The sequence below is a fragment of the Taudactylus pleione genome, unplaced genomic scaffold (assembly GCF_031769625.1).
Source record: "Taudactylus pleione unplaced genomic scaffold, aTauple2 ptg000183l, whole genome shotgun sequence".
NCBI classification, from domain to species: Eukaryota; Metazoa; Chordata; class Amphibia; order Anura; family Myobatrachidae; genus Taudactylus; species Taudactylus pleione.
The window spans coordinates 6,082,218-6,103,218 of NW_028284585.1; positions in this window are offsets into that span (position 1 = coordinate 6,082,218).

Here is a 21,001-nt window from a genome sequence, read left to right on the forward strand (position 1 = left end):
GCCATTTTGGGATGGGCAATGGGTGAGGCAGGCCAGCTTGTTATCCCTATTTCCTGGTAGTGGCAAGACTAGGGTCTGCAACTTCTGATGTAGATTTCCCAGCCCCAGTTGAGCAGTTCATGTGGTTATTCTGAGTAAGCACAGGCTTACGGCTGCATTGTGTTTCAATGCTGAGTCTTTGGATATAGCACTCAGATCTGCGATGATGTCTGGGGCGTCTTCTGTTTTCAAGCACCTCCTACTGCATTAGAATATTTTCACATCATTGCCATGTCCAAAGATGCAGCAACAATGAGAATAGCATACAACTCTGAAGCAGGCCCATTGTCCTTAATATACACAATAGTGTAAATAATTAAAATTAAGCTCTGTGTCACAATTTCAGAAGTATTATTATCATGTTAATTGCCTACATAATAGAACCAGTGTAAACTTAATGTGTTCGATAGAAAATTAGAAAATAATTTTTAAACTTTTTGGCTCATTTTCATTTCTACCCATACAGCAACAGACAGTCAATACACTTGATTAATATTACAATATCTATATTAATATTATAAGAATGTTGCACCTGTTTATTTGTTCCAAGTTGTTGCAATAACTACTGCACCACGTTTAATGAAAATTGCATCATTTTGTAGTGGTAAAACCTAGATAAAACTAGGGATGTGCACCAACCCCCGTGTTTTGGTTTTGGTTTTGGATCTGTATCTCCTTTGAGGTATAGGATCTCGATTTGGTTTTGCAAAACCACCCTTGAGTGTTTTTGTTTTGGATCTGTATTTTCTTTAAAAAATTTATAAAAACTGCTAAAATCACATAATTTGAGCTTTTTTTGTTCCTACAGTATTATTAACCTCAATAACATTAATTTCCACTCATTTCCAGACAATTTTGACCACCTCACAGCTCACAATATTCTACTCATCCAGTTTAGGCCCAAAAGTTGCACCAAGCTAGCTGGCTGACTAAGCTAAGTAGCAGCAGTGGGCGGCGCAAACATGTGGCAGTTCAACCCCCGACATGGCACATAAGCAAACATATGTTTTTGTTAATCAAGAGGCCTGAGGGAGATGGAGTATGTATGTATGTTAGTTAAAGGCAGATAAAGGAAGGGTTGATTCATAGTATTTATTTTTTTTTATTCCAAAGCAAATTTATGAGTGAGGAAGGGAGAACATGGGTGAACAATATGTCCCATTTTTTCCAACAAAATCAACTTGGTGGTTCAGAATATTTTTTAAAATGAAAGGGGCATGCGGGAAATGCTGTCTGTGGCCATAAACATTTCTGGAGATTTTTGGCATTCAGCAACTGCATGTTAAAGATAGCAGCAGCTGTGGCAGTTCAACTTCCAACATGGCACACTATGAAACAAATGTATTTATTATTCAAGAGGCCTGAGGGAGTTGGAGTATGTATGTAGTTGAAGGCAGGGAAAGGAAGGGTTGATTAGTAGTAAAATTAATTTCATGTTTTTATTCCGAAGCAAATTTATGAGGGAGAAGGGGAGGCATTTACAAAAAATATTTTATTCATTTACATCAGTCCTTGTCCCAGTGGAGCTTCTTGGTGGTTCTGATTTTTTCAATCAAAGTGGCATGCAGTAGATTATGTCTTTGTCAGCACACAAAATGAAAGCTCTGAACAGGAAGGGTGCAGAGGGATTTTAAAGTCTGGTACTAAACATCTCATATCATTGTGCTTCTGGGATTATGTATGGGAAGGCTGGGAGGGGAGGAGGGAAAACATCTCCAGATACCATCAGAAAATAGCCTCTCCATTTGGTGTTTGAGTTGCATCTGACCAAACATGGCTGTTATGATCAAGAAAAGTTAAGCCCACAAGGTTAGTATCTAAAAATCAAGGTTGAAAAACTACATAGGAGTACTTTGCAAGTATGTGTATTTGTGACTTTAGTTGAAATAAATACAGTGTGAAACAAAAAAAAGGAAGCATCAGAGCAGCGACACAAAAGCACGGCAGTTTAAAAAATATAGGACATCTGTTAAATATTTTCCACACAGCAGTGGCAGACAGAATGGCAGTTTAATAAACTATACAATTAAAAATATCAGACAACAATGCCCTAAACACCACATAATAAAAAGAAAAGAGTTGCAAGATGGAATTTTCAGTAGGCCCATCCACCCACCTTTATGTTGTATATAGTAAACAGGACATGCATAGTTTAACAGACTAATTACTTCAGTGATTCCAGTTTAAAAGGCCAGTCACTTCAGGGACTCCCAATTGTGGCTGTAATGATTGGTTTGGTTGGGTCCCCACAAAACGAGCTACCAATGGGCAGCTGACATTGCTGGCAATGATCTCTCTGTGCCCAAACTGATTTTACAGAGGCAAGATGTTGTCACCATTATCATCCAATTCCTCACTCTCATCATTGTGTATATCATCTTTACATAATATTAATTTGCCCCCCTGGAATCCACCATTACAGCCTTAGCTGCCGCTATAATTTTTGAAAGTAATTGGCAGTATAGGTCCTCCTCATGAAATTTGTAGTTCATTTTGTTGAACATCATCTTTTCCACATTTTAAGGCAGTAGCCTCCTATGCTAATTGCTGACAAGGTTCCCAACTGTGCTGAAAACTCTTTCTGAGTACACACTGGCTGGTGTGCAGTTCAATTCAAGCAAAGCCAGTTTGTGCAAGGGCCTCCAAATAGTCTTTTTTTCAAGCCAGTAGTGAAACAGACTGTCTGACATGCCTATTTTGAGGCTATCATTAAAATAGTCCTCAAACATTCTTTGAATGGTGTCCATATCAGTTGGAGCCATAGTAGAGGTCTCTGTGTAGTCAATTCATTTAGACTCAAACAGATGTCAAAATTTGGTAGTGTTGACTCTGCATCACCAGTGGGTCTTTATTTGGGAAAGTTTCATTTTTGACAATTGTTGTCCGGATTTGGGTAGAAACCATTCCACACATAGAAGTGGATTTTTTTGTTTTATGCCCAAGCATGACAACGGGCTTTTCCTTACCATTGGCAACAACTATTTGCACTGGGGCTTGATTTACACAAACAACATCCTCATCAACAAAATTTTCATCATCAGCATCCTCATCATGAACATCTTTATTAGCATTAGTTACACAAATATCTTCCTCATCCTGGTGAACTTCCACAGAAGCATCCTCAATTTCTATGTCAGCATGTTGACTCATGCTGCTCATCCACATATTTGCAGAAGATTCAAAAATGGCAGAAGGAGGCTCCTCTTCAAGTACAGTATTGGAAAGATCACTCTCACACATGGAACCCGCTGACACACTTAGACTCTCCTCAGGGATTTGTGACATTTCTAAGAGCACAGTTGTTTCCTGTGCCTTAACAATTTTCATTTGTTTTAAACATCTATAGAGAGAAGAGCTTACATCATCATAAGAGCGAGAACCACCAGTCTTAAATAAAGACCATGACATTAGCCTTTCCTTGCCACTTCATATGGTGAAAGGCATAATGCCAATTTTCTGTCTTTCTGCAGCTAACTTTACCTTTTTTTTTTTACTACTGTAAAAAATTGGTTCTTTGATTTTAGATGCCCTGACTTAAGCCCTGTATGCCCTTGGGCATCGGCTTTAGTAGATGATGTAGATGGACTAGTGTCATCTATGACTGGTGGCACTGGCAGCAGCTCCAGCAGTAGTATGTGCTTCCTGCTTTCCTCTCAACTGATCATTCTCCATGTCAACAAATACAAATTAAGTGGGGTAAAGCACACACATCAATTTGTACAAATTTTAAATATTACACTGTGGTATCAATGACCTACAGTGTCACAATATTTTTATGAATAAGTAAAGAATAACACACTGTGCTACCACTTACAGTGCCACAAGATTTTTTAAGCATAAAACACTGTGCTACCACTTACAGTGTCACAATATTTTTTATGAATAAGAAAAGATTAACACACTGTGTCACAAAAAGTTTTATGAGTAGAACACTGCGCTACCACTTACATTGTCATAATATGTGTATATTACCCTGTGGTTACACTTACAGTGTCACAATATTTTTTATGGATACACTGCACTACCACTTACAGTGACTCTCAATATATGTTGAATATTACTCTGCTTTTCCACTTACAGTGTTTTAATAATTTTTATGAATACACTGTACTATCCATTTACAGTGTCACACAATACATGTTGATTATTGCACTGCATTTCCACTTAGTGTCACAATATGTGTATATTAAACTGCTGTTACAATTACAGTGTAACTATAACTTGTATGCATATTACACTGCGCTATGACTTATAGTGTCACAATACGTAAATGAATATTACACTGTGGTCTGACCGGCAGTGGCACAGTAAAACAAAACAATAATAATATAGTACACTCGGGTACAGCACCAAAAATATATTATTTAGCTTTCATTAGCTTTTTTTTACACTGGGCACCCTTGGATGGACAGAGCACCCTGGATGGACATAGCCACCCCTGGATAGACACAGAGGCCCCTGCTGTGGATGGACACAGCAGCCCTGGAAGGGCACAGAAACCACTGTCCCTGGATGGACACAGCAGCCCTTGTCCTTGATGGACACAGCAGCCCCTGATTGGACACAGCAGCACTGCCCCTGGACAGACACGGCATCCCTGGTCAGACACAGCACCCATGGACAAACAGAGCACTCCTGGATAGACACAGCACCACTGGACATACAAAGCACGTCTGTTCACTTCACTCTCCACAGCCGGAGTGAAATGGCGCTGATAACCAGGTACCTTTATAGTATCCAAAACCCGTGAGAATACGACATCAAGATGATGATGTTTTTGGGATCTGAGTATGGTGGGAAAACCTGAGCTGGACTCAGATTTCGGCCTTGATCGCAAAGTTCGGGTGGGTTCAGTTCTCTGAGAACCGGACCCTCTCCTCTCTAGAAATAACCTGCACTTTGTATGATCTTGATCCATCAATTAAAGCTGAGCAATAACAAAAACATAATGTATTGACATCATAAATGCAAGAGATAGACGTGGCACCGTGTGGTGGCCAGTAATGGGTGAGGGGAGAGGTACTTTTTGCACACATTCTCTTGAGTAGGAGAGGCTACATAGCAGTCTGTGACATTGGTGTGAGTGGTAGGGGAAGGCCCTAATGCCATCAGTCTGTATAGTGATTCTGATCACATAGGCAACTCCAAAGACAGAGACTCTAAGCAAAGCAATACAACTAGAACAGCTTAAATAGTAAAGATGTTGGCAGAAGCAATGTCATCATGGGCAAAGCCATGGGCAACAGCCAGTTTATTTATATTTGTACATCTAGATATGTAAATGTATTATGATAAGTACAACAGTGAATGTTCTGATTGAATAAATCTTATAAACTGTATTTAGGATTTATTTTAACTTTAAGACAGTTGGACTAATTTCATATTTACATTTCTGTCAATAATTATGTATATGTCTTTTTCTTTTCTTCCTTTTCTATTAAATTATAATAAATTGGTATAAATCATAATGGAAAAAAAATAAATTCATGGGTTAACAGCATATTTCAGGAAACTACATTAAAAAATGAAGCTAGAGAATAGTTTTCCAAGTTAAAAATCTGTTTGTTTCAGACATTTAATGATGCTTCTCGCATAAAGTACATGACTTACATCTGTAATAATTGTCAAAATTATTATTTGCAAGGAACGGGATTTAACTACAAACAACCTTTTGGGGATTGTTTCTTTTCCTCTTTCCCATCTTAATTGGACAATTTTATGAGAGCTAATATTTGCGGTCTAATAATGCTTTCAGGGGAGCCAATTATGTGTTTTTTTACCATCAATATTGCTACATTATGTACTTTTCTAAGGCCTTTTGTACCTTGTTTGCTGTAAATATTGAGTTAGGGGATGCTCTTTGGGATTTAGTATCTATAGCCTGACCATAATATTGGCTGTTATTGCTGCTTCTAGAAGGAGATTGGTATTTGTAAAAACATATTTTAAAGAAGATTACATTTCCTTTACAATAATAAAAGTACATTTCAATTTTAATATTGATATATAAAAATGTACATACATATAAATGGTGATAATGTATCTTTTTGTTTTGCTCATAATGGCTGACAAAGATGTTAATATGTCTAAATAAAAAAGAACATGATTATATTGGTTTCTGCATTGTATTTTAAGCTTTAAAATTGGACAGCAATTTAGAAATAAATGGAAAATAGATATTTAACAACTTGACTACTAGGTACTAGGGACTATAGCATGTGTGTGTGTGTGTTTGATAACATAACTATTACTAGTTTGGTGGCAAGCATAAACAGAGTACTTCACACTCCTAGGGGTATATTTACTAAAGTGAAAGTTTTTAGAAGTAGAGATGTTGCCCATAGCAACCAATCAGATTCTACTTAACATTTAACTAGCAACTTCTAGAAGATAATAGCTATAATCTGATTGGTTGTTATGGGCAACATATCCACTTCTAAAAATTTTCACTTTAGTAAATATACTCCCTACAGTACATTGATGCTATGCAATCTAGCAGTGGCCTCCCACATAGCAAACAGTGCATACAGTACAACAGTTTCCATCTGCAGTCTCTTCTCATTCCTAATGGATTACCCCACCTGGAAGAGTGGTGTCAATGACCCCAGTTATGGACTATGTCAGCTGATGCCCTTTTGAGAAAGAGAGTATATCATAGCTAGAATTAGAGATGTGTCCCAGACTATTTTTGCTGGGTTTGGCTCTGAATTGTCGTCTGGTTTTGGATTTGGGTTTGCCAAACCACCATGACTGGTTTTGCATATGGATTTTTTACAAAAATTTACAAAAAAATCTAAAATCACATAATTTGGGCTAATTTTTGTTCCTAGAGTATTATTAACCTCAATAACATTAATTTCCAGTAATTTACAGTCAATTTAGACCACCTCACAGCTCGCAATATTGTTTTCACCATTATTGGTCAAAGGCTGCAGTGAGCTGGTTGGTTACTAAGCTACAAAGCAGCGACATAAATACTGCATATTAAAGCACATCTATGAAATATTGCCACACAGCAGTGACAAAAATTAAAGGTAGTGCAAAATGGAATTGTCCTTGAGCCGGCCCTCCTACCCACCCTTATGTTGGATATTAAATAGGACTTGCACACTTTAACAGACCAAGCACAACTGCAACAGGGACTAACACTTTTGTGTTTAAACTGCTTGGTTTGTTTCGGCACCCATGAAACAAGTTACCAATCGGCTAAAGAAAAGAGCTCTACAGTGGCAAGTTGTCATTGTCATTGCAATCCTCACCATCATCAATGTGTACATCATACTCACACAATACTAATTCATCCCTGCTGCAATCCACCATTACAGAAGTCTCTGTACTGTGACGTAATTGCCAGGAAAGGTCTTCCTCATGTAATATCCAGTTCATTTTGATAAACATCATCTTTTCCACATTTTGAGGAAGTAGCCTCTGATGCCATTCACTCACAAGGTTCCAGTCTGTAACTCTCTCCACGCACACAATGGAGGGTGGGCAGCTTAAGTAATGCAAATCCAGTTTCTACAAGGGCCTCCAAAATGCCTCTTTTTTCCTTCCAGTACTTGAAGAAACTTTGTTACAAGTATATTTGTATGGTATCATGAAAATAATCCTCTTTGGATGGTGACCATATCACATGGAGTTATGGTAGAGGTGTCACTAATGTTGGCCATATCTTCTAGACCCGACCAGATGTCAAAATGTTGGTTTGACTTACCTGCAACACCACTGGGTCTTTTGGAAAGCTGAATTTTTTTGGCTGCTGCTGAAGAAACTGAATGAGGAGACATCATAATGACATGTGTCACTTGAGTGGCCAAAAGAGCAAGGAGCTCTTTGCATCTTTTAAGATCTGGGTCAGTTGGAAAGAAAGACACAGAATATGACTAAAACCTAGGATCAAGCATGGTTGCTAAAATGCAGTGAAAAAATTGGCCACCTTTGGATCCTGGTGAAGGAACTAAAGTACTTGATCTACAAGTCAGGCATACTTTACGGATTCACTTTGTTTAATCTCCCCCTTCAATTTCTCCAGCTGATTTTCCAAAACCCTAAATAGGGGAAACACCTTACTCAAGCTAGCAGTGTCAGCATTACTTCACATGTGGCTAATTGAAATGGTTTTAGCACCTTGCACAAGTCAGAAAGTACTCTCCACTGTGTTGTGCTAGGGTACATTCCCCCTCCTCTCCCAATGTCATGGCTTGTTGTATAGCTATGGATAGCTTTTTGCTGTTCATCCATCTGCTGAAGCATATAAAGGGTGGAGTTCCACCTTGTTACTACATCTTGCTTCAATTGATGGCAGGGCAAATTAAACTGTTTTTGCAGGTGCTGCAATATCCCGCACACTGTTGCTGAATGCCAAAAATGTCCAGAAATTTTTCGGGCCACATACAGCATCTCCTGCATGCCCCTGTCATTTAAAAAACAAACCTGTGCCACTTAGTTGATCATGTGATCAAAACAGGGGTTGTGTTGAAATTCACCAAGCTGTAATGCTTTCACAATATTTGTGGTGTTATCAGAAATCACAAATCCTGAGGAGAGTCCAAGTGGGCTAAGCGATGTTTCTATGATATCTCTTAGTTTTTACTAAGAGGTTATCAGTGGTATGCCTCTAATTGAATATGGTAATACACAGAGTAGCCTGCCTATGAATGAGCTGGCATTGTTTGTTAGTTACTGCTTCTGCTGCTGCTGAAGGCAATTCACTCATCAAGTGGGCTGTCACAGTCATGTATTCTTTAGTTTGCCCACTACCGCTTATCCATATATCTGTGGTTAAGTGGCAGTGGGTACAATGACATTTTGTAGGCCAATAATTTGTTTCTTTTTATGTCCTAGTACAGCTGAGAAATGGCTTTTTGGGCAAAATGAAACTGAGATGGAATTTGGTACTGGGGACACAGGACCTCTTTTAACTGTGTAAAACCCAATGCATTTATTTTGAATATTAGAAACAGATCTAATACTAGCATAGCTATTATGGTGTCAGTGATCCGCTGTGCGACTGAGTGAAAGCTGTTATACTTGATTCCCCTTGCAAAGGATTGTAACAGTCAATTGTTTTGTTAAACTACTACTAGTAGTCTTCCTGGTCCACTTCTGGGATGAAGATCCACCCCCAGCAGCAGCAGGCCTTGCACTCAAGGATTCTTCTGAGGAGTCCTGGAAAGGAGAGGAGTCACCTAGCAATAAGAAATTGAATGCCGGACTACCTCTAATAATTATTGAGGATCTTGAGGATGAAGGTGTTGGTGGTGGAGATTGCAGGTGCTAGGATCTAGTAGAGAGAAGGTAGCTAGCTGAAGCTGGACTGCTTGTTGTTATTTTTTTAGCATCCATTTCTGATGTTATCAAGTACTTGTCATGAGCTCGCTGCAGATGATGTAATAGCATGGAGGTTCCTAGATGCATAACGTCCCTACCTCTACTTACTGTGGTTCCACAACGGCTACAGATGGCTTGACAAATGTTGTCAGGATTTGGGTAAAATTAATTCCACACAAAAGAGGTGGATTTGTTGGTCCTATGCCCAGGCATGACAATGGCCTTCTTATCATCGTCAAGAGCTGCTTCTACTGGTGCCTGACTTAAACAAACAACATCCTCATACTCAATATCTTCATTTGCATCAGCATCAGGTAAACAAATATCTCCCTTATCCTCTTTCAATTCCTTGGTGGCATCCTCAATTTATATGTCATCAGCAATACTTATGCTGTTCATCCCCACAAATACATAGTAAGCAGAAATGGTAGAAGGCAGATTCTCTGAAAGGTCAGGCTCACACATAGCACTAATGGACACATTTAGACTCTCCTCAGGGATTTGTGATATTTGTGTTTCTAAATGCATGGTTTGATCTACTGCCTTAGTGGTCTTCAGTTTTTTTACACTTCTTCTAATGTCCAAGTGAAAAGGTATTTTATTGCCATGAGAGGCAGAAGATGCCTCACTGACAGTTGCAGAAGTACCACTCAGAAATAAAGGCCAAGGCCTAAGCCTTTCCTTGCCACTACATGTGGTATATGTTATGTTGTCAATTTTCTGTTTTTCTGCACTAATCTTTAGAGGTGTTTATGTCTTTACCCTTTTAAAATCTCGACTTTTTAATTTCAGATACCCTGATTTTTTAAAGCCTCTATGCCCTTGAGCATCAGCTTTAGATGATAGTGAAGGACTAGCATCTTCATCATGACTGAGTGCAGCTGCTGCAGTGCTAGGATTTGCTTGCTGCTTATGCTGTTTAGTGGTCATGAACCATATTGATGAAAACACTCAAATTGTACAAAAACTATTTACTAGTATCATGTATTTACTAATCACCACTCACTGCGGAGTCACAGTACTTGTGCAATATGGACACACAGTGGGGTAAGACTAGCAGAGTCACAATACATGTATATACAGTGGGCTATTGCTCAAGGAATCACATTGCTTGTATACACAGTGGGTTATGATCAGTAGAGTCACAGCACTTGTATACAGTACAAAGTGGGGTACAGCACAAAAAAATATATATTTTTTTAACTTTTTTAAAATGTATTATTTTTTTAACTTTTTTAAACTTTATTTTTACTTTTCTTATGTTAACTTGTCACAGTACTTGAGTGTTATGAACATGCAGTGGGCTATGGCCCAAGGAGTCACAGTACTTGTATACACAGTGTGGTACTCTGGACACAGCACAGTTATTATATTAAATATATATAGCAGAGTCAGCACAGCATACAGAAGCATGTTCATTATGCACACTGGAAACAGCACAGTTGTTATATTAATATATTAAATATAAGAACACTGGGGAACAGTCAATCTGTTGCCTGGGATTTAAGGCCCTCATTCAGAGCCACTCGCTATTTGCGGTCGTTCGTTCTAAAACAAGGGATGGCTATTCAAATGAACCGTTCGCTAATTGCGGTCTGTTCACGCCTCTATGTCTGAACGAGCGAACAAAACTTGCGTTCGTTTTTTTAAAAAATACGCCCCCTGGCCGTTCGCATCCTACGTCATGTCCGCTATTTATTAGATTAATCGAGTACATCGAACAGGGTATGAACTGCTTGCTATTCTTGGGGCTGGTGTTTGCTACCACAATTTTGCGAGAAGTTCTGGCTATAAAATAACCCAGTGACGTGGTCAATGACGCTGCGGTTTTAAATATGCACACACCCACAGCTTATGCGAGCGTCCATGATGATGGTCGCGATGGTCAAGACCATCACGACCATCGGGCTTGCGATGAGACCCTGCGGTAGGGTCTCGTGGCCGCAAGCCCTGGAGTGCTTTTGGCTCTATCAGAGCCAAAATTGCTCCCACTGACATCACTAGTGATGTCAGTGGGGCCGGACCCAGACTGTAGGCGTTCCCATGGGAACGCCTCCGTCTGGCAGCCATGCCCCCAGCACGCCCACCAAAGGGGGCGTGCTGTCAGTCACCATCGACAACATGCCCCCTTTGGTGCAAGACCCGGAGCGACAGCTTGGCTGTCGCTGTCCGGGTCTCGCGCATGCGCTCGACGGAGCTCCCTCCGTCGTGCGCATGCACATTGGGGTAACATCGACCTGCATGCTAGTGTCCTGCGCTCGCGAGCGGGTCTGAATGAGACCATCTGTTCTTTGCTTAAATCTCCTAGATTGGATGGGAAGTAATCTAAATGGCTGTACAAAAAATGTACTTTAATATTCATGCTGCACCTACAGTAATTTCTCAAAACTTTTTAGCATGTTGCGGACTAATTCATGATAGTTGTCGGCCTTGTGATTGGCTAAAAATTTTGAATGACAGACACAACTCAGCCATGCTTCAGATTCGGTTTCAGTCATAGATGTGGTAAAATTTGGATCCTTCACCAGTTTCCGTATCTGTGGGCCGTCAAAAATCCCTGCCTTTAATTTTTCAATACTAATGGTGCATACACATGGTCAGATTTTCCTTCAGATCTGTACAATAATGATTTTAAAAATCATTAAATTGTTCATATCTGAAGGAAAATCTGACATACAGTATCTGACATGTTTGTCAGATGAATGATGAACAATGCGCGTTCCCTTTTGTCAGATAATGATATCTGACAGCTGATGTGTTTGCAGTCAGAATTGTCAGATTTCATTCATTTTAATACAGGCAAAAATAGTTCAATCGTTCAAATCATTGGTAAATCATTCAAATAGTTTAATTGTTCAGTTATTCATCTGACATATCTAACCGTGTGTATAAACCATAAGAGATGGAAATGTTCGACCAATATATGTGAAACAATCGCCTGACTTGTCCAATGCTTTTACAAATTGTTTCATTAAACCCAGTTTGATATGGAGATGCAGCAGTATGATTCTTTTTTCTCTCAATTAAGGCTCATGAATGATGTTGGCTTCTACTTCAGTTAGAACTTCTCTTGGAGGCCATATGGTTTGCTGCCAGTGCTTTAGTTTTGCACGACTATCCCATAAGCATATGTGACAAGGATACTTAGTATATCCACTTTGCTGCACAAGAAGAAAGTTTACAATTTTTAAATCGACACAAACCGACCACTAATGCTGTGAATAAGCAATTTTTTCTAAGACTAACTTGATATTTTCATACTGTTCTTTAAATTTTGTTGAATGACCGATTGGCATTGATGCAAATTTATTCCTATTGATCAGTAATACGCATTTTAAGCTCCTTTTAGAACTATCCAAAAAGCCGCCAGTCTTCTCGATATTTGGTAAGCCCATCATCTGGAGAAGTTCCAAAATATGGTTGCAATACACAAGAATGTTATCTTGGTTAAAAAAATGGCAGTATGGCTTGCTATCTATTTTGATATGATGTCTGGCTCATGACAGTAACATCTGGCTCATGACAGTGCTTTTCTTGAAGTCTGGATGCTAACAGCTCAGCTCCTTATTTCAATACATTCAAGTCACAAATTAAATTGTTTAGTTACTTTTGAAAAAATTGGTTTGGAGTAGAGGAACATTCTTCACTCACTTTCGTCTGTGTTGTCACTTGCACTGGATGAGATTAACATTTCCACATTCTCACATTAAACTTCGCACAAAGAATTGAATGATGGTACAGGTAAATCTTCGCTATGTGGTATCGGTTGTTTTGCAGAATTCATTCTTGGGTATTCTCATTTGCATTTCTTAAATCGATTCATACCCTTCACATTTACAGGACAAAAATAGCATTCACTCAAGTGATCTTTTGGCTCACACCACATCATAAGTCCTATTCAGTCACCTTTAGACCAATTGCGGAGTGATTCCACGCAGGTTTTACAAACTTTGTGAGGCACCCAAATCTTGTTTTGCTGGCTTATGTGACATCCAAAATAAGCCTGATATGCTTGTTTCACGAACACAGTTATATTTATTCTTTCTTTTGCAAAATTATATTTGCCAGATATATAACAAAAATCATCAAGGTTCTTAGTACACCATCTCCAAGATGAACTAATTTTTACAGCAAAAACATTTTGTTGCACACATTCAGTGCTAACTCCCAACAAAAGCCAAGGATGTACTAAACTAAACAAGCCCAAATTGCAGGAATTTGGTTGTGGTTGGACAGAGAGAGGGCCGAACAAAGGAACAGGAGGTGATCTAACTGCATCACTCGGTCATCTCCGTTGCTCCTCTCTGTATGCTGGGAGTAGGCGTGGCTGTGGTCTGAGGATGTCCTAGTAGGCTCAGCAGTGCACTGCCACGCCTCCTCCCAGCATTAGTGAGGAGTGTTGAATGTGCTGTGTGTCTCAAACTTGACTACCAGCTACGTTATAACAAATGAAACAAATTCTTGCTATTGTTGAAAGAGGGATGCTGTTAAAAAAGCAAAACAAAGTCAATTCTGTTAAGTAAAACAGGCCTAGACTAGTAAGGTACTTTAAGAGGGGTTTTCAATATGAAACGTTAACTTCACTGTCGAAGTTAATGTTTCATATCTGAGTTTTTACCTGCATTAAAGTATCGGGCGTGCTCCCACTTATACCCGTATTCAACATAAAATTAACGAAAACGGGAAACTCCGAAGTTGGATTTGCGTAAAGTTATGAATTTTTCCTTAAAAAAATTGTAAGACCCCCCTAAAGTAGTAAAAACATGGGGGATCACTATGGGTACCCCCGTTTTAGCCTTTAATTGAAAGTCGGGGATTTAAATAGCCGCAGCAGGTGTTTTTTTTCCGACATTGAAGAAGTGATGCAGAAGAGCACTTAGGTTATTTTTTTCATTTTTTTAAGTGGTCCCATCAATTTTGAGGTACATGAAAATGGGTACTAGCATATTTTTATGTCCCTAAAGTAAGTTTTTAAAAATTCTGCATTTGTGCACCTGCCGCTATAATTCTATTCTAGAAAACATCGGCCGCATACTTGCAGAATAGCCCTGAACCTATTTCCCTATTGTTAAACAATTTTTTCCCATTTTTTTTTTCACCCCAATTTTTAAATACATTTTTTGGGGTGTCCCTATTTTTTTTTTAAAGTTTTTTTGACACAGTTCTTTTTTAAATGTCAGTCCCAGGGGTGCATGCTATTTTTTTTAAGCCTGCACCCCTAAACCCCAATTCTGCACTTTTTTTCGACACCTACTCAATGGTGAAAAGTTATCCCCGTTTTTTATCAAAGACTTTTCAAAACTGCGATAAGTCTTTGAAATTGAATACGGTGTAAAAGTAAAACCTGCGATAATGACGTCATACCTCCGATATTAATGCAAAAACGATGTTATCGCACCCATATTGAATACCCCTGAATATGGAGAAAATAAATGAATTTTATAATTTTTCATTAATTTGAAAACTGGAGCCAATTCTGCTATAGCAAAGATCTAATGTGAAAATAGGACCTGCAAATACTCTCAAACCGATCTTAAATCCTTGGCAAGAAAAAATAAATAAATTTTGTTCCCCAGTGTAATATATCGCAGACTCAGTGCAGCAAACAACAGCGTGCCCCCTATACACAATGGCTACAGCACAGCCTCTTGTGAGACTCTGGACACATCAGCATAGTTGTAAATTAAAATATATTATTAAATAATAATATATGTTTAGTCAGTGCAGCAAACAGCAGCATGCCCCTATACACACAATGACTACAGCACAGCCCCTTGTGAGACTCTGGACACAGCAGCACATTTGTTAAATGTTATATGCAGAGTCAGCTCAGCAAACTGTAGTGTGCCTCCTATACACAGCCTGCCTTAAGTTTTACAGAGCCCCAAACACAGCCCGTCTGAAGTTTAACACCGGTCATCTGAAGTTTAACACAGCCCCGAATGCAGCAGAGTACACGCAGCGTAAAGCATCATGCAGTGAAAAGGCACCAAGCTGTGGTTGTGGCACCTTTTATAGAGTCCAAGTCCAGCGAGAATCCGACTCTGGAAAGCTGAGTTTTGTCTTCACCTGGGGATCTGAGTCTGGCAGGAACACCTGAGCTGCATCACAGGTAAGCTCGGATTCCCACTGTTTGGATCCTTTCGGATTCCTTGGAATTCAGACCGCTCATTTCTAGCTAGAATGGCTCATTTCTCTTCTCCTGCTCACTCCTGCAACCACCAATAAAAACAAAAACATGAGGGAGCGAAAGTAGAGATGTTTTGAAGAAGAGATCACAATCAGGGGCACAGCCCCTTTATAGAATCATTAACTCAAACTACTACCCCATGGCTAAGTACTGTATTCTCAGTCCAACTGTCTGACACATACACAGCCTTCAATGCCTCAGGGTTTAACCCTGACCAGCAGATCTTTCTGCCAGTCATATGTTGGGGACTTCATATTAATTTATTTTTGTGATATTACAAATCAACAAGAATTCATAGTTTTACTTGGACAGCACAGACATTGTAATAGTTATTATTACTGCCTCACAGCACTCAGGTCATGGTTTCAATTCCCACCATGGCCCTAATTGTGTGGAGTTTGTATATTATCTCTGTAATTGTGAGGGTTTCCTCCAGGTGCTCTGGTTTCCTCCCAATATACTGGTTTGTTACCATGAACTAATCATGACACACATACCAACCATCTGACAACTATGAGACTTACAGTTTATATCCATTACATCCAAACTGTTGATTTACCCTGTGACACTTTTCCTAAATTTTAAACAGATTATTAATGCCAGATTCCGAAAACATTTGAACCTCATTCAGAGGCGGTCATTAGATGCAATTGGTCGCTCTGAATGAGGACGGCCGCTTGCACCTTGTAGAGCCGCTTCTTGGTCGATTGCTAAGCTGTGGGTTACCACCCACAGCTCTAGCGACTGACCAGGGGGATGGTCAAGACCATCGTTACCATCGGGGCTTGAGACAAGACCCTAAAGTTGGGTCTCGGCACTCACAAGCCCCATGGAGCTTCCTGCTCTGATCGAGCAGTAAGTTCCCCACTGACATCACTGCTGATGTCAGTGGGGCTGTCCCAAAATGGCAAGTCCTTCAGTAATGCCTCCATTTGGCCAGCCATGCCCCCTGCCCGCCTCCCAAATGGGGTGAGCTGTCACTCACCATTGACAGCTTGCCCCCTTTGGTGCGAGACCTCTAATGATGGAACGCCCATTGCTAGCCGGGTCTCGCGCATGCGCATGTCAGAGCCGGCTCTGACTTGCGCATGCCCAGTGGGGGAACATCGACCCGGTTGTGAGCGCCCAGCGCTTGCGACCAGGTCTGAATAACCCCCCTAGTCTTATAGATACTATGTGTTAGGATCCATGAGTAGTGGATCATCTTGGTGGCAAGTCCCAGCCATAGTTGCCACTGGGACACTGCATCATGTCCTGTCCTTGTTCCGGCTATTGCAGGCAGCTGGAAATCTTGTCTTGTCTGTGTAGAGCTCATAGCCTGTCATTCCTGCGAAGGCTGTGTGCAGATCTAAGGTGCTCACTAATTAATCATCTGTCTCTGTGCAGAGACCAGGTGCACACTATCCTCTGATTAGGAAAAGCTCTCTGCAGGAAATGGTTGTGATTGGACCCTGCATCTTTTAAGTTTCAGCCAGCCTTGCACTCAGTGCCAGTTATACTGTCTAGCTACCAGTGTACTGTTTGTTGCTCTGTTCACAGCTACCTGAGTTATTGCCGGTCTACCAAGTTTTACTGTTATGGTATCCTGATCCTGTCCGTATTCAGCCCTGCTGTATTATTACCACAGTCCTGTCTTGTTGTGTCAGTCTGCATTCAGCTAATGTTACCTGCAGTGTTCTCCACCTCCCTGCCTCCAGTTTGTGTTCCTGCCACATCTAAGTACTGCTGTTTGGTTCCTGCATCTTGGCCTGCAACGCCGCTTCGAGCCATGTCAGTTTATTCCCAGCTATTCTACCAGCAGTGTTCTACACCTCGCTGCCTCCGGTGGGTAGAGCGGCCAGCCATGGTGGTAGAAGGCCGGGGACTATGTGATTGGATGTGATCGTGGAACCTGTTAGTCTCACTTTGTCTGGGGAATCAACAGGACCATATAGTCATTGTGTAATAAGGCACACTCCAAAAGGCAGAAGGATCAGAACAACAAGGCATTGAAGGGGTTCACTACAAGAAGACCATCACCAACTAGAATAAGGGTGAGTTGTTGGACCAGAGGGCATGGGACACCACCCCTCCAGAGCGCAACAAAGACTGGATATTTCTTGTTATATTTTCTATAGAAAGAGGCCACATATATATATATGCATCTTTCCTGACTCATTTTTTTTATTAGCAACTAGCACTTGCCAACATTAATCTACTATAGTTATAGGATCATTTTTTAGTATTCATCAGTGGGAGCATTGTGACTTCCAAGTACTTGTATTACCCTTAATATATACATATCTACCTAACCCTATATGTTGTGTGTCACTTCACTTAAGAACAAGGGGTTGAATCAGATTTTTTTTTCTGTCATTCATTTGATATCTACACAAATAACCCCAACAGACACTAGCTAAGTGCAGGCACACCATTTATATTGATATTGTTAATTAGGAGATTTGGATTATCTCTATGTGCCAGCAGCTAGTCATACTCATTACAGGAGTAAGTGCAGGTTCAATAAACATAAATTTGAGACTGGTAGGTTAATTGTCTCCCAATAAAAATTAACCCTAGTGAGCATGCAGCAGGGTATACAGATTGTAAGCTCCACTGGGGCAGGGACTGATGTGAATGCCCAAATATTCTCTGTAAAGTCCTGCAGAATATGTGTGCACTATAACAATATCTGGTGGTAAATAAATAATTAATGAATACTTTATAGAGCAGAAATCATCAATCTTCTGCAATCAGAATTTGCATAAACCGCTATAGGTGCATACACACACAATGATTATTTGAACGATTATAATTAAACTTTATCATTTAAGGATAATCATTTGAAAAAATCATTCACTTTCTGAGTCAAACAATGAACAATTGTTCATGCGCGTTCACGTTTGTAGCTTGTAGTTCAGTCAGACTTGTCAACTCAACGATTGTAATTAAGTTAATATGAAAAAATCATTTGTAGTTCATAAAAATCGTTCATTACATTTAAATGAACATAATAAATGAACAACTTTAGTAAACTATTTTAGTTCATTTTTTCAAGGTAGAAAATTGTTTACTAAAATCATTCATTAACTCAATCGTGTGTGTATGCAGCTTATGGATTACATTTATTGTGCATACTATTTGTACCATTGGAGGTCACTTTGCAAAAAATTTACCAATGTGTCAGAATTGTTGCTCTAAGCAAATACCAATTTATTTACTTTTTTGTGGGGATATCATACATTTCAGAAAAAAACAAACACATATGCTATATCTGCTGTTGTCCCAATAAAAACAATTTGAATGGTCAACAGTGACTCACCTAATGTACGATGTGCTATTCTTACTTAATTGAATATTGTTTTAAAATAGGATACAATGCTACATCTATTTTAGAGATGTGCATTGACCTCCTTGATTTGGTTTTGGCAAAACCACCCTCAAGTGTTTTGGTTTAGATTTGGTTTTTGTTTTGGATTGCTTTAAATTTTATAAAAAACAGCTAAAATAATATAATTTGGACCTGTTTTACATGCAATCCAAAACTGAAATGTATTTTTTAAATCCAAGTTTTGAATTTACGGCAGACACAAACCAGTACTCTGTTCTACTCAGGACCCTTAAGTTCAGATGTAGTAATTTTTCAGGAAAACTAAACTGCACATCTCTAATTTAACCTGCTTCAGTCTCCTAGAAAACTAAATCTTGGAAGAAAATTCACCATTTAGCAGAACAGTTATACCAAGCCAAGTCCAAAGCAACACTGACATGGCTGAACAACAAAAAGATGAATGTTCTGCAATAGCCAGGTCAAAGTCCAGATCTCAATCCAATTGAGGATGTGCTGCATTATTAGAAAATGCAGTTTACCAGTGCCATCCAACCAACCTGAAAAGTCTTGAGCAACTCAAAATCACTCCCAAATAGTGTGCAAACATGAAAGGAACTTACCCCAAAAGACTTTAAGCTGTTATTGCAGCAAAAGGTTACTCTACCGAGTACTAGTCTCAAGTGGTTGAATACTTATGCAAGCAGTTATTTTGCTTTGTTTTTTTTTAATCTGCTGACAAAAAACAAATCATGAGTTTGAAATGTTACTTTTCAGGTTTGCAATAAAAATACTATTAAGAATTATTCATGCATGTGCTCATGTTTAAGCCAAATATTGACCTTAATTTCTGCATTACAGTAGACATTGAGATTTATCAAACCAGGCAACATTATTCCAACCTTCAGATGTACAGTTTTGGTGAATCTGTGTTCATTGTAGCCTCAGTTTCCAGGTCTAAGCTGACAGGAATGGAGCCTGGTATTGTCTTGTGATCATATAGCCCATCCAAATATAGACTTGAATATAGCTGTTGAAATTCATGTGTATTTGAGCTTCTGTCAATGTCCTGCCAGCTTGATCCATTCTGACCATTTTTTTCCACAGAACTGCCACTAACTGAATGATTTTAATTAAGGCTACTATTGTTTGTTATTGTCTATTATTTACATAATAATATCTACCAGAATCAACTGGTGCTGTTTTGCAGGGAACAGCTGTTACTGTCATTCTGCCTACACTTTCACTTTCCTGGATGTGTATGTATGCCAGATCACTTCCCTTGATAGCTGACATGGGGTCTGAAATTCAATTTGCATGTATAAAAATTAGAAATGGATCAACCATGCTGCCAGTTTGTAAACTCTTGTATTGAGTGCCGCTGAACACATGCTGTAATTTGGAGCAAACCCCATTGAGGATTCTTGGCCGGAGTGCACTTTAATTACTTGTATGTCTTTATATATGAGGCATGCTATCTACTGTATATGGAGATATCTATATATATATATATATATATATATATATATATGTGTATCTATATATATATAGGTGTATCTATAATGGGTGTAAGGTGTGTGGGGAACACATTGCACACCCTGCAACCATAATACCTACCTCTCCAAAGTCACACATCGGCGCAGCAGTCTGGCGCTGTAAAATGACTGGAAAATATGCAGCTGTGGCCATTTTCCCATCATTTGAGCATGCGCTTTACTGAGAAAATGGCCACAGTGGCCATTTTCTCAGTGACCTGTGCATTCATTATAGACTCTGGGCACATTCTAGTGCCCAGAGTCTATAACTTCGGTGCTGACATGCACAGCTCAGTGTGCTGCCGGTCGCTGGGCAGAGAGGTGGGGGCCCATGTCGTAGACTGCACATGGGCCTCCTCCACTCCGGAAATGCCCCTGTGTGTGTATGTATATGTGTACATATATATATATATATATATATATATAGAAATACGATGTCTGTTAAGAAACAGCAACAGGCGGCACTCCACGGACTTTATAGTTGAAGTAAAGTGACTTTATTTGCCAACGTTTCAAGACCTGAGCGGTCTTGTCATCAGGGTGTTCAAGTGTAACATACAAAAAAGCTTACCTTAAATAGCTGTATACAAACGGAAATGT